Below are 14,394 nucleotides of genomic sequence, written 5' to 3' on the forward strand. Positions count from 1 at the left end.
AGAAATCAGATAACCAAGAATACTACAATAAGATTGCATGACCTATCATCTCTCCCAAAATCATTAAAAAGGGTCTTCAGTGTCTTATCCTACAGATGGCACTCAGAGAACACTCACAACTTGCCAAGACCACACAGGACTCCGTCCCCCTGACCCTAACTCCTATTTCTGTGTTCATTTAATAACTCCAGAGTTACTCAAGAAGAGGTCAGGGGAGCATTAGTACAGATGTCCGCTCCTCCTGAGCCTGGAGTTGTGATACCCAATAGCAACGCTTCTTCTCCTGGCTGAACCCGGGATTGACCATGTCCAGAGCTGAGTTAGCTGTTTGGGCACAAGTGGCTGATTAGTAAGGGGAAAGCAAGCACTTTGGGAAAGGCCTAACTGGGCAGGCACATGGATGCCTAGGGAAGAAGTCAGAGGAAGAGGCAGCTCCATTTGGAAACACCCCCACCAGGATGCAGATGTTCCAGCAGCTTGCTGGGCAGCAGGCCTGGCAGGAAGCTGCTCTGGCTCTGACCCCAAAACCCCCTTCTCACCCTTTCACTCTTTTCACTCTGCCCTCCTCCCTCCCTCCCCCATTGCCTTCTCCTCTCCAGGCGCTTCCCCTGCGCTCCCCACCTTCTCTTCCCTTTGCTACACTTCCTGCTCCCTCTGTCCTTCATACTCTATCTTGTCCCTTTCTCTCCCTGACATTTGTGAGGACAATCTCCCTCCCTCTCTTCCTCTCTCTGTCTTCTACTTCCTCCGTGTCTAGCCTTTCTGGTTCTGAGTAGTTCACCTGGAAAGAATAGCCAATGTGGCAATGTCTTAGTGTCTTGGTCTTTTTCTTCTGGCCAAAACCAGAGAGTGCAGACGCAAGCAAAAAGTGCCCGAGAGGAGAGGAGGAAGAGAAGAATCTTGTCTAAGGACATGTTCCATTTTTATATTCCCTCCATATGACAGATGGATTGAAAAAGAGAAAGATAACCAGTCCATTAAGCATCCAGAACTCACAGGGCACAGACATGAAATGATTTGCTTTTTCTCCAATTCGTTTTCAAACAGGCCCTGTTAAATTCCCTTTTCCATCCTTAATGATGACCTAAGCACATCTCATTGCTGTCTAATCACTTCCAAATATTAAAAAGTACAAATGAATGGAGGCTTACTTAGAACTCCATGGTATATCCAATATAAGTATCATTTCCTCCTCTCCCCAGCATTGGCCAGGCCACGGCTCAAAGGATAAAGAGATGAGAGAGGGAGCTCTGTTACTCTTAGGATACCTCCTACTCCCCAACTCTTTAGTATGTTATGACAAAAAAGGATAGATACCAAGATAGACAGTGACAAATATCTTTTACAGATATGGTGCTGGGGTGGTTCTTCCTTGAATTCACTGACCATTATTGTCTGCTGGCTTCTAAACCTCAGTTTACTTGCTCTCCCATGGTGGGCATGTTGGAGTCTTGGAAGACTACCCACAGGGGCTACCCCTGCACATTGCCCTAAGCTGAGAGATTCAGCTCCACCTCCACCTCTCATAGCCTCTCATCACCCTCTCTACCTCTGCAGTGGAGGTTTCTTCCCCAGGCAGCTAACTTGTTGGTGGATCTACCAGACAGTGGCAGTTGCTGTAGACAAAAGGGTATGCGTGCTGCAGGTACAACCCAATGTCTACATCTTGAAACATTCCCTGGCTGGGACATCCAGGACTCTGTGTGTTCTAATCTCTCACTAGCTAGCTCTGTATGTCAGTTTATCTTTGAAGTATGGCAGAGCTGAATTCAAATTCTAGTTCACAACATGCTCATTGAGTTACTTTGGGCCAGCTATCACCCTCTTTTGCACCCCAGTGGCTTCATCTGCAAAATGAGGGTAATAATATCATCCATCCAGTGCTGCTAAATATGATCACACTTAGGCATAGGACTTGCACAAAATCATATTCAGTAAGTGATAAGCACATTATCTTACCTCTTGCAGTCTAATTTTCCCCATATTTAAAATAAAAATGAGGTGATGAGTTCCCAAGTTCCTTTTCAGCTTTTGATTTTATAGAAAGTGTACACATTTCTCTCCTCTACTGAGCTATTAGCTATGCCTATGCAGGCAGGGACACAAATCTCCTTCCATGCCTGCCCAAATGTGCATCCTGAGCTGAGAGGCTGGGGGACTCAGCTATGAAACACCCATTCCCTTTATGGATCAGTTAGCATCACTCAGGACTTGGGCTACACACCCAAGCTGGACCTCTCACTAAGCCTAAAAAGTAGGCTCAATTCAGTATTGTCCACACCCAGTGCTAGAGATGGGATACCCAGAAGACACATCACCAAAAGGATCAGGACTGCCATCTGTGTATCTGGAAAACAATAATTTCTTACTGTGATATTTTTGTTTCTTAAAGTCACAAACCACACATTAACCACACAAGCCATATCTAGGAGATGGATCAAGAATTGCAATATCATTCTCCTACCACATTTTGGGGAATTGAAGAATAAAAAAAACACAACTGCTTTTGCTCAAGGTCACACTGTCTGGAATCGAAACTCTCTTTGTCCTGAACTTAGTCTCCTGGTCAAATTGCCTCTGAAACACTTTCTCCCTCTCCTGGGCCATCCCTCAGGCTCTGCTAGGAGCAAGGACAGGAGATCTAAGATCTCAAAGATGCTTTTAACTTTGTTCTTTTTCCAAGATTGTCAGACTCTAGGAGCCACTGAGACTCCTGGAGGGAAGAGCATAGCTTTGCAAGTTTGGAATGACTTTAGTTCAAAGCATTCTCCACTCTCCCTGTGTTCCCAGTGAAGACAAAACCCAAGAACCCTGGGATACCAAAAAGATCTCAAGATTATGTTGGTATTTTCCTGAAAACTCACAGAGAATAGGGCCATGCAATGGACATGTCAACAGCTTTTTTGATGACTTCAATATAAGTGAATCAGAAAAAGATGGATTAAGTTTCCCTTCAAATACACATGTGCTGGAGAGTTGCAGCTGAGAAAATGCTTAGACCCATGCATTTCCTAGGGCTGGTCAACTCCAAACAGAGTGGGATGTTTTGCTGAGTCCCAAACACTGACTTCTCTTCCTATCCCTAAAAATAACTGAGCTGTCCAGCTGTTGGATGGATATTTTCTCCTTTGGTTTTTGTTTCATTTGATTTTCTCACAAAGTATCAGGGTGATAAATGACTTCAAAACCTGGTAGAATGTTCTGGGGGAATTAGGCATTCAGAAAAGTAAAAAGTAAAAATAAAAAAACTGCCACAATCTCACATCATTGCCCTCACCAGGCATTCTGTCCTTTGAACATTACCTGTCATTGCTTATCCATCCATCAATGTCAATCCCAAGATCTGTTTCCTCTGGGAACTCTTTGGGATTATTTTGGTCCTCATGAATGTAGAAATCAATCATTGAAACAAGTTTTTGACCACCTAGCATGTACCAACAGTGACTGTCTAAAACAAGGCCCTTGCCCACAGTGGGTTTATGACATAATTAAGAAGCTCCTACAGACTCATGAAGCAATTAAGAGGTAATAACAGATGGTACAGGTAGGTAAAAAAAAGTATGATACAAGCATAGGGGCTTTAGGCCTTCAGAGAATAGAGAAGGCACTATGTGTATCAAAGAAGGTTGGAAATCATAATAACCAACATCCACTAACTGTCGTGTTTTGGGGACTTTCACAGATGTTTTCTCTGGATCTCCACAAAAGCCCTTTAACACAGACAGGGTATTGGTCATACAGACAGGAAATAGAGACTTGGGAATATTAAGTGTCTTATTCAAGGTCATTAGTAAGTGGTGGAGCAGATGTAGAGACAGACTAAAGGCTTATAACCCAGGCACCTGTGCCTTAACACCACACTAGTTTTTTAAACAGTTTGTTAAAATTCGATAGGTAGATAACTATGGTCTGATACTGCAGATGACCGGAATCTCTGTGACATTTCTGAATATATCCAAAGTTGACTTGCACACCCCCACCTCTCCATTTTGCTAATGAATTATACCCATCTGGAATTTTCTCGTCCTTTCTCCCATTCCTAAAGATTCAGGACAAGTTTGGACCTTGGATTTCCCCAGCCTAAAATGTTTTCTCCTTCTTTGGAATAAATAGGACTTAATGACTGTAACTCTCACATGTCAACTAATTACGCACTGGGAGTCACATCACTTCTGTTTTCTTGTACTTTTACTTAAAGAATCTTAGGTTATTATTTAGCATATCTATGTCTCACCTTCTGCAGAGATTAGCTGCTCTCTGAGGAGAGTTTTTATGCCTGATACATGGTACCAACTGTTTTGAGAGTAGTCCAAAGCTATGTCTAGTAAATATGTGTTGATAGGAGTGAAAATCTCCACCCTATGCTGAGTCCTGCATCAGCAGGCCCTGTTCCCATCTTGGTGTAGAACTCTCCGTCTGCATGTTCTACATAGTTCTCAAGCTCCTGTGTGGAAACTGTTACCATCTTCCCCTAAAACTAGCTTCTCTTCCAGAGGTTTCTCTTGCTGCCAGAAGCAATGTAGTTCTCCCAGTCAGGCTCCAAAGGTGATCATCAGTTTTGATCTTGATGACCTAGGGTACTGTTGATTGTGCATTGAAGTTTCTTATAAATAAAAGGTGCCCGACCTTGCGCTGGATGATCCGGCAGAGACCAAAGAAAGAGCAAACTCCTAGGAGAGCTCCCAAGCAAAGAAAGGACAAGATACACAGGGAACAAATTAGTTAACAATGCAGGCTTCTGTGTGATCAGTTCACAATGCCAACGCCATACTTCAGAAGTGGGGAAGATGAGCTTGTGTTGAATTAGCCCACAGATGCTTCCTGGGAAAGTATTTGAGAAATCCCTGGAGACAGGGAGGACTGAGTTGAGAGAAGGAGAAGGGGAAGGCTCTGGGGGCAGCCCTGTGGGGAGAAATGAGAAGATAAATGCATGGGCCCTACTCTCAGGCATCAGAAGTTGACCAGTTGAAGACAAAGGGAAACCGGTATGGGGAAGTACTTGAAATCCAAATGGAGAATCAGTCGTGTCCACTGGGGCTATTTTAGGGAGCTAAGAAAAAGATACCAGAACTAACATTCAGAACCTGAACTTGCTCTTCCTCCTCTTCCAGAACAGAGCCTGGTGTAGTCAGAATCCCCATGGCAGGATTCTGGGGTTATTCTCACCTTGCCATGGTGCATGTGCAGGCACATGTCAGAAAGAAATAGTACTCAGAGCAGGCCCCCCACGATGCCTTTGAGAGCCTCTTCTCCTTCACCCAGAGCTTGGCTCCCAGCTTGGCTTGGGATGCCCCAAAATCAGGAACCTTAGGACAGCCTCCTGGAGGCTGGAAGGATAGGGGCAGCTGAGGTCATTGGGTTTCAACTTTAATGACTGGGTTATTATCATTGCCCCTAAGTGATTTTTCAAAGGCACAGGAAGAAGTCAGTCAACATTCCAAGTTCCCACCTGGAGGAGGCATTAGGAACTATCCTGAGAATCCCACTTCTCCTTTCTTTCCTTGCTACTACAGCCATGAAAAAATACTTCCAGGCTAGGCGCGGTGTCTCACACCTGTAATCCCAGCACTTTGGATGCCAAGGCAGGTAGATCACTGGAGGTCAGGAGTCTGAGACCAGTCTGGCCAACATGGTGAAACCCTGTCTCTACTAAAAATACAAAAATTTGCCAGGCATGGTGGCGGGTGCCTGTAAACCCAGCTACTAGGCAGGCTGAGGCACGGGAATCACTTGAATCCTGGAGGCAGAGGTTTCAGTGAGCCTAGATCACACAGCACTCCAGATGGGGGAGACAGTGTGAGACCCTGAAAAAAAAAAAAAAAAAAAAAAGAGAAAGAGAGAAAGAAAAGAAAAGAAAAGAGAGAAAAGAAAAGAAACGAAAAGAAAGAAAATAAAAGAAGGAAGGAAAAAAAATATTTCCACACCAAGAAAAGAGACTCACAGGGAGCATAAATGACTGAGGGCTCCAACTCCTAACGTTTTATTTATTTATTTATTTATTTTATTAATTAATGTTTTTATTTTACTGAGGGGCATAAGGCAGAAAACAGAGACCAAGACATGTTTCAGAGCAGGAGTGGACGTTTATTTTAAAAGACTTTAAAACAGGGAAAAAAAAGCAAAGTACACTTGGAAGGGACCCAAGCAGGCGACTTGAAGAACAAGTGCCCCAACTCCTAAGACTTGAAATTCATCTCAGCATTCACACTGAGTTGACAGCTCCCCAAGGCTGCTCTTCATGTGACTAAATGTGGCAGGGATTCTAAGGAAGACCTGCTCCTGGGAAACAAAGGACTCTCTTGTTGATGGACTTTGGCTCACAGACACCCTGCAGCTTTGTAGAACCTTCCTTAGACTAATCCAGGACATTTCCACCTAAATTCTTCTCTCCACTAAGTCAGACATGCAACAAACCAGTTCTGACAATTCTCCACTTTCCCTGCTTTCTTCTCTTTTTCCTATCACAGAGGAAATTCCCTACTTCACCTCTCCCTGGGCTCAGAGAGTACGCAGGGAAAAGACTGTCAATGAATTTATCCTTGCAGAGGTGCCAGGCAACATCCACCAGATCTGTCCATGTCTACAAGCAGGTAGGTAATATTCCTTAATCCAAGAAGAATTCAAATTATTTATATCACTGTGAATAAGGGGAAGTTAAAAAATCTCAACCAGAGTTTATTTACTGCCATCAGAGCTCCAGATCCCCGGAGTATTGCTCCTCCCGCCCCCACAGTTGCAGACACTAATGAAATGGGTAACATAACTGCAGACAAAACCTGAGGTGACTAATGATTTCAGTCTGTTCTTTCTTTTTAACACGTCTTCCAAAATACTTTGCTTTGGAGAAGAAAACAGTAAAAACAGGAAAAAAATGGGGGGGGGAATATATATTTTGCTTTTACATAAAATAGTTCTAAAATGTGTAGACCTAGATGGTCAGGGGAAAAAAAAAAGGGAAGAGGAGATGGGGACAAGCGGGAAGAAGAGAAAAAGGAGATAGAAGACAAGTGGTGTTTATCTCTCAATTCTGACCCACCTCTTTTGTATTGCAAAATTATATCACATGTACAGAAAATAACCTAAAATATAAATGTCTACTTTAATAAGTAGGTACAAAATGAGCACTCTTGTAACTACTATCCAGGTCAATGTAAAAACATGTCTAAGCATTCCTGTTTGGTTTGGTTTTCTTTATAAATCTTATCAATTAATTTGTATTCCTAAACACTATAGTTTAATTTTGCCTGTTCCTTATATTCAAGGAGTCACACAGGTATTCTTCTGTGTTTGGATTTACTGGCTTAACGTTTGGTTTGTAAAATTCATCTATGTTTTGCATGTTGCAGTAATTTGCTCATTTGCATCGCTGTGTAGTATGTCTGCATCTGAAGAGACCACATTTGATATATCCATTCTATCAATAATGGATATTCGAGTTGTTACCAGCTTGCGCTATTGCAAATCATCTCTTGGCATATGTGAGCATGAATTTGTGCTGACTGTATACTTGGGAGTAAAATTGGTAAGTCATAGGGCATGTATATCTTCAGCTTTAGGAAGTGTAATTTTCCAGCATTGTTGTGTCAGTTTATAGTCTCACCGGTGGTGTATAAAAACTCTGATTGCTCTGCAGCCTTATGAAAACTTGTCGTTAACAGGTTTTTAAAATTACCTATCCTATTGTTATGTAGGGTTATCTCACTGTGGTTTTAATGTTCACATTTCTCATTATTTCTGATTACTAATGAAGGTGGACACATTGCCATGTGAACACATTGTTTTTGTGTGGAAGCCTGTTTAAGTCTCTTGCCCATTTTTCTATTGCACTATCTTCTTTTACTGATCTATAGGAGTATTTTATTCAGGAAACAAGATTTTTTTGTTACTTATATGTATTATATATATGTGTCCCTCCCAGGGTTGCATCTTCACTCTCTTGAGGATTTATTTTGATGATAAAAATTCTACAGTTGAATATAGATAAATTGACAACATTTTTCTTTATGATTGGTGTTGTTTCCTGTTTAAAAATCTTCCCTTCCTCTGCAATTATGAAGATACTCTCTATCTTGTCTTTCATAAGATTTACTGTTTTGCCCTTTACAATTATATACTATTAATATTTAATATATTAATTTTATACACAATTTTTACAATTTATAAGTTGTAAATTTATATTTTACAATTATATACATAATCTATATGGTTTTTTGGAATAGTGTTAAGTAGGGGTGAAAATTTTTTTAATTATATGGAGATCTATTTTGTTCCCAAAGCACTTATTCAAAACACCACCCTTTGCCCACTGCAGTAGGTGCCGTACTTGTCATAAATCTAATAATACATGCATGGGTCTGCATCTATTAGCCTATTATTACTATAATACTACACTATCTTAATTTTTATAGCCTTAAAATAAATCTTAATATTCAATGGACGAAATCTTCTTCAAGGGTGTCTTGTCTATTCTTAGCATAATTTACATCTTACATATCTGTTTTTAGATTTATTCTTAGGATTTTATTTTATATTTTGATACTACAGTAAGTGCTATATTTTAAATTTTATTTTGTAATTATTTATACCTGGTATTTAAAAATCAATTGGTTTTTTAATACCATTTATTTAAAAAAGTGCTGAACTCACTTGTAAATGTTAGTAACTTATCTGTAGATTTGTTGAGATATTTTTACATATAAAATAATATAACCAATATATAAATACTTACAATTTTATCTCTTGCTTTCCAATTCACATAATATTTATTTTTCAACTTTTCTTGATGCATTGCCTAGGACATGCAATATAATGTTCAATAGAAATGATAATAGTGAGTACCATGGTCTTAGTCATAATCTCAAAAACAAAATCTGTCAACATTTCTACAAAAGAATTATTAAAGATGTGGTTCTTGTACATATTCTTTATCAGAAAGATTACCCTTTATTACAAGGAAGTTTATACTTATTCCTAGTTTGCTAAAGACTTTTTATAATACATTTTATCAGACATTTTTCCTGTACCTATAAAAATAATTTTTTTCTAGTGTATTCTACTAATGTGGTGAAATGTATTAATTTATTTTCAGATATTGAATCAATTCTGTATTCACAGAATAAATTCACACGAGAGATGACAAATTATTTTTTCTAAATATTGTTGGATTTTGGTTTGCTATTATCTTATTTATGATTTTTGTCCAAATGTTTAGGAGAGGCGCTGACTTGTAATATTTCTTTCTTTTTTTTACAGGTATTAGTGTCACGTTTATGATGGCCTCATAAACAAGTTAGAAAATATTTCTCTTTTTTTTGTCCCTCTAAGAAGAGTTTGGTTAAAATCACTACTATTTCTTTCTTATTATACATATTTGGTAAAATTTGCTAGTGAAATAATGCTTCAGAAGTTTTCCTTTTGGGGAAATTACAAATTAAATTTATTAACTAATATATTTATTAGCAATTCAAATTTTCAATTTCTTTTTATATTTAGTAGATGCCTTTTTCTAAATATTTGTCATTTCAAATAAACTTTCAAATTTATAATATACTCCCTTTTCTCTTTTTTATGTTAATTAGATCCATGATAATAGTCCCTTTTTTGTTATTTGTGATCTTTCTCTTTTTTCATGATCAATCCCATCAGGATTTTATCAGTTATAACCTTTCAAAGACTGATTTTTTAATTTCCAATGATCCCCTATTTTGTGTGATTATTTTTAGTTTTATGTTTTCTGTTTTATCTTTGTTATTTTATTCCTTTTACATTCTTTGTGTTCATCTTGAAATTGTGTTTCTAACTTTTAAAATGGATGCTTATATTATTTTCAGCCTTTCTTTTTTCCTAATATGCACATTCATGGGCATAAGATTTCCCCAGTAAATACTTATTTTGTCATACTCTACAACTGTTGATGTATTTTATATTTATTATACTCCAGTTTCAAATATTTGCTATTGTGCTTTGTGACTTCTTCCTTGAAGAGTGGGTTAAATAGAAGTACATTTCTTTCTTTCTTTTTTTAACCTTTAAGTTTAGAGACACACTTGCAGGTTTGTTACATAGGTAGACTTGTGTCATGGGCGTTTGTTCTACAGATTAGTTCATCACCCAGGTATTAAACCTAGTACTTACTCATTAGTTATTTTTCCTGATCCTTTCCCTCCTGTAACACCCCACCCGCAATAGGCCCCAGTGTGTGTTGTTCCCGTCTATGTGTCCACATGTTCTCATCATTTAGCTCCCACTTATAAGTGAGAACATGTGGTATTTGGTTTAAAAGCACATTTCTTAATGTCCAAACAAACAAGGATTTTTCTAGTTATCATTTTATTTGTCTGGATCATTTGTGTTTTTATCAGAGAACATAGTCTATATGATTTCAATGCTTTGAAACGTGACTTGCTTGATGACTCAAAATGTAGTCAAATTTTATCAATGCTTTTGTGTGCTTGAAAAGAATGTACATTCTATAGTTAGCTGCAGTGTGCCATACACATACACACACACACGTTTATATATTTTTATGTAAACATTAATTTTTTAAAAAATCTTTAATATCCCCACTCATTTTCTTTTCTGTTTGTTCTCTCAGTTAATGAGAGAGGTAAGCTAAAATACATATTATGAGGGTATGCTCATTTCTCCTTTTAGATTTGTCCATTTTTACTCTAGTTTAAGGTCATATTTTAGCTGTATTTAAAGGTAGTATCGTTATTTTTTTTCCTAGTTAGTTGAATCTTTTATCACTAGGAAATTCTTACCATCTCTAATAATATTTTACCTTGAAGCCTACTTTTTCTAATCTTAATATAATATATATTTCCATCCTTTTAACTTTTTGATATCATTATGTTTTAGTTGTACATCTCAAAAAACAAATACAATTGAGTTTTTTAACCCTGTCTGACAATCTTTGTCTTTCATTTGGAATATTTAGTCCATTTACATTTAATGCAATTATTGATATATGTGTGTTTAAATCCACCACTTTACTATGTGTTTATGCTTTGTCTCTCTTATTCTATGTTTTATTTTCTCTCTTTCATTTCTCTCATGGTTTGACTTTTTTAACTTTCTTTTTAGGGTATGGTTATGTATTCGTTGGCTAATTAGACATTTATTTTTCTATTCTCTTAGTGGTTAAACTAAAAACTAAATGTACATCTTTAGCTTATCAAAGTCTAATGTTAATTGGAAGCTTCTTCTGGAAAAGAAAAAGACATCAGAGAATTATAATTTTGTTTATTCCTCTCCTAATATATATACCAGTTTTTTATTTATTTTACTTCTATTTTAATTTTAAACCCCAGAAGGCAATATCATCATTGCTTTATAAAATCAATAGTCATTTAGGTTTAATTGTATATTTCTTATTTTTTTATTATTTAATCCTTCCTACATCCTCATTTTTCTCATGTGAGCCCATTTTTCTTCTGCCTGAAGAATGCCTTTACCTTTTTATTTAGTATAAGATTGCTGATGACAAATTTCCTTTTGTTTGTCCAAAAATGTCTTTATTTTACCTTCATTTCTAAATGATATTTTTTCGGGAGATAAAATTCTAGATTGGCAGTTATTTTTTCAACACATTAAAAATATCATTGTATTGTCTTTCAGCATTTTTTTCTACTGAAAAGGGTTACTCATCAGTCTAATTGTTGCACTTTAAAAGCAACCTATCTTTCATTCATGACTGCTTTTACAGGTTTCTTTTGTCTTTGATTTTATGCAATTTTAAAATGATGGACTAGGTGGGGTTTTAATTTTTGCTTATGTTTCATAGCAGTTTTAAGTCTTGGCTTAATATTTTAACATTGTTAGAAACGTCTCAGATATTATTTCTTCAATAGTTCTTCTACTCCATTCTCTCTCTTCCTTTTCTGGGACTTGAATTAAACGTATGATAGAACTTATCACTGTTTTCTCTGATTTTACCCTCTTTGCTGTTTTTTTTCCCCCACCTTTCATATGATTTGGCTTCATTTGAGATATTTTCTTCTGACCTATATTTCAGTTAACTAACTCCCTTTTCAGCTATGTCTAATCTTTAAATAAACCATTCCATGTGTTTTTATTCATATGCTTTTCATGGAACTAGTTTTTGAAATTTGATATATCAATTTTATGGTTTCTTGGTCTCTGCTGAAACTTCCATCTTGTTTTTAATTGCTTGAAAATAGTATATGTTATTTTAGTAACAATATAATATATATTTGATTTATAGTGTTATTTTAAAATGCCTAATATTTCCAATACCTGGAGACTCTGTGGGTCTTCCTTTAGGCAAGTTCTTGTTCATTTGGGTTTTTTTCCTTGTATGTCTGGTTATCTTTGATTGTGTGCCAAACAATATATTTGAAAAAAAAACTATAGAACTAATTTGAAACATAGAATGGAATTATCTTCTGCCAGAGGTTATTTCCACTTACTTTTGTCATACTTCTGAGGACAACAACAACCTTGGATTACCTTAATTCACTTTCAGTATTGGAAATTTCTGCCCCACCTAGTGATTCAAGCTAGGATAGAGTCTTGAGAGGGTGTGTTTACTTCTGATTAACCTGTATTACTAGGGTATAGCCTTTCAGAGTTCCAATCCAAGTTAAGGGTGATTTGCTAGTATTTACATCTCTATATTTCGATCTTCTGAGAAATGCTTTACTACCTTGTTAGATTTCCAATGCCTTCGGCAACTTGTTGTTGCTATTGTTGTTGTTTTCATCTTCTCTAATCCTCAGCAGAAGAGTTGGTCTCAAATTATCTAGTCCACTTATTTTGGCAGTGTCCCACATCTGACACCCAGGAATCCTATACTGTCTTCTGACTCCAGAGAGACCTCTGCCCACACTCACACCCATACCCACCCTTTCTCTAAAGACATATTACTAGCAAAGGGAATTGAAAGACTTTGATTGATACTCAGAGGATCCACTTTCAAGTTGTCTCTGCCCTCATCTGGCTGTGGCTTCATGTCTCAGAACTAGTAACTGGGCTACTGTCTCATTCCTGTGACCAAGTAATACCCACCTCGATTCTTAGAAACTCATCCATCCTTTTCTTTGTACCTAAAGACATGCTCTGTTTTCTAAACCCTCTAAGACTGGGGCTCCAAATTGCTCCTTTTCACCTTCCCTTTAACTGCAGCATCTCTGTGTGTATAAGGCAAGGACCACAGGACCTAACAATGTTCCTGGGATGCTACTTACCGGACAGATCCAAGTTGCCAACACTTGATATCCTCCTCTTTTTGAGATACTCTGTGCCCCTTCTAGGACTTTTCTGAGGATGACCACTTGCCAGGGCACCATCAGTGAGTGCTCTTCAGTGCTCACCATAAAAGTTTCTCCTGCAAAGCTGAGCTTTCCCCTCCCCCTGATCTTAGGTTTGCTCATTCAGAGCTGTCCTTCCACCTAGCTGGGCTCCAGCTGTAGCCAGGCCTGTGCAGCTCACCAAATCCTGTCACAGCTTCCATCTCTGCACCCAGTCCCACCAGGAGGCAACCTGGTCACAATATGAGTAGAAGAACCTGAATCACAGTGAGATAGGCAGTATAGCATTCATTCAATCATTCATTCATTTATTTACTCATTCATTTTGTTCTTTATAACCTGTGATCCCAGAGTGAGGGAATGAGTAAATAAATGAATGAATGAGTGAATAAATGCCTAATTACCAATAAATTACTCTAAAGCAATTGTCTTTAATCTTCTTATGAAGTTGCCTTTTCAGCCTTTACTCTACAGTGGTAATACTAGGTCTGGGAGAACAATTTGTTCAAGACTTGGCTAAAATCTATAAAACCTTATTGCTAGGATAATATGTCTTTGTAATAAATGTAGTAATCATTTTTATGTAAAGACTGTTTCTGTGGAAGCTTTGCTTTATTTATTCATTGGACAAACATTTATTTATGCAGGTTTTGAGCTGGGAATACAGAGAAAATGGACTAGGGACATCATTTTCAAGGGATTCCCATCTGTTGTAGGATATTTACAATGCATTGTGCTAAGGGTTATGATGGAGGACCACATGCACAAAAGGCACTCTGGGTCTCAACAAGGATAACAAGCAGATCAGGGAGGGTTTCCTGAGGACTTGTAGTGGACCTATGATTGGTTATCAATAACTAGCTGAATCCCTCACCCCTATTTCCCTTCTGACATTGCTCACTGACTTTACAGATACACTTTTCAAAGTACAACAGTAAAATTCAGCTCTGTGGGTCTGAGTGATTGCTAACTCTAAATTAGTAGAGTTTGAGTTAATGAGGTTTAAGAAGATCATTCTTTTTTCCTTATAGTGAAGTGAGTCCATGCTCTGCTCATGAAGCTCCTAGAATAATACTTTATCCAGTTTCTTATCACATATGCCCAGTTTCCTCACTCAACGGCC

The 14,394-nt window shown here is 37.7% G+C and overlaps 1 long non-coding RNA gene across 2 annotated transcripts in view; it reads left to right on the forward strand.

The window, feature by feature from the left end:
- The first annotated feature begins 6,314 nt into the window (after positions 1 to 6,314).
- Positions 6,315 to 14,394, forward strand: part of LOC135968248 (uncharacterized) — a 36,207-nt gene continuing 28,127 nt past the window's right edge. The window contains exons 1-3 of one of the 2 annotated variants that reach the window (XR_010582873.2): positions 6,315 to 6,590; positions 7,347 to 7,522; positions 9,253 to 9,538. This is a non-coding gene — a long non-coding RNA (uncharacterized lncRNA). Of the gene's footprint in view, positions 6,591 to 7,346; positions 7,523 to 9,252; positions 9,539 to 14,394 lie in introns of those variants that run through there. The other variant, XR_012427150.1, reaches the window with a different exon arrangement.

Source organism: Macaca fascicularis, chromosome 18 (assembly GCF_037993035.2).
Source record: "Macaca fascicularis isolate 582-1 chromosome 18, T2T-MFA8v1.1".
Classification (NCBI taxonomy): domain Eukaryota; kingdom Metazoa; phylum Chordata; class Mammalia; order Primates; family Cercopithecidae; genus Macaca; species Macaca fascicularis.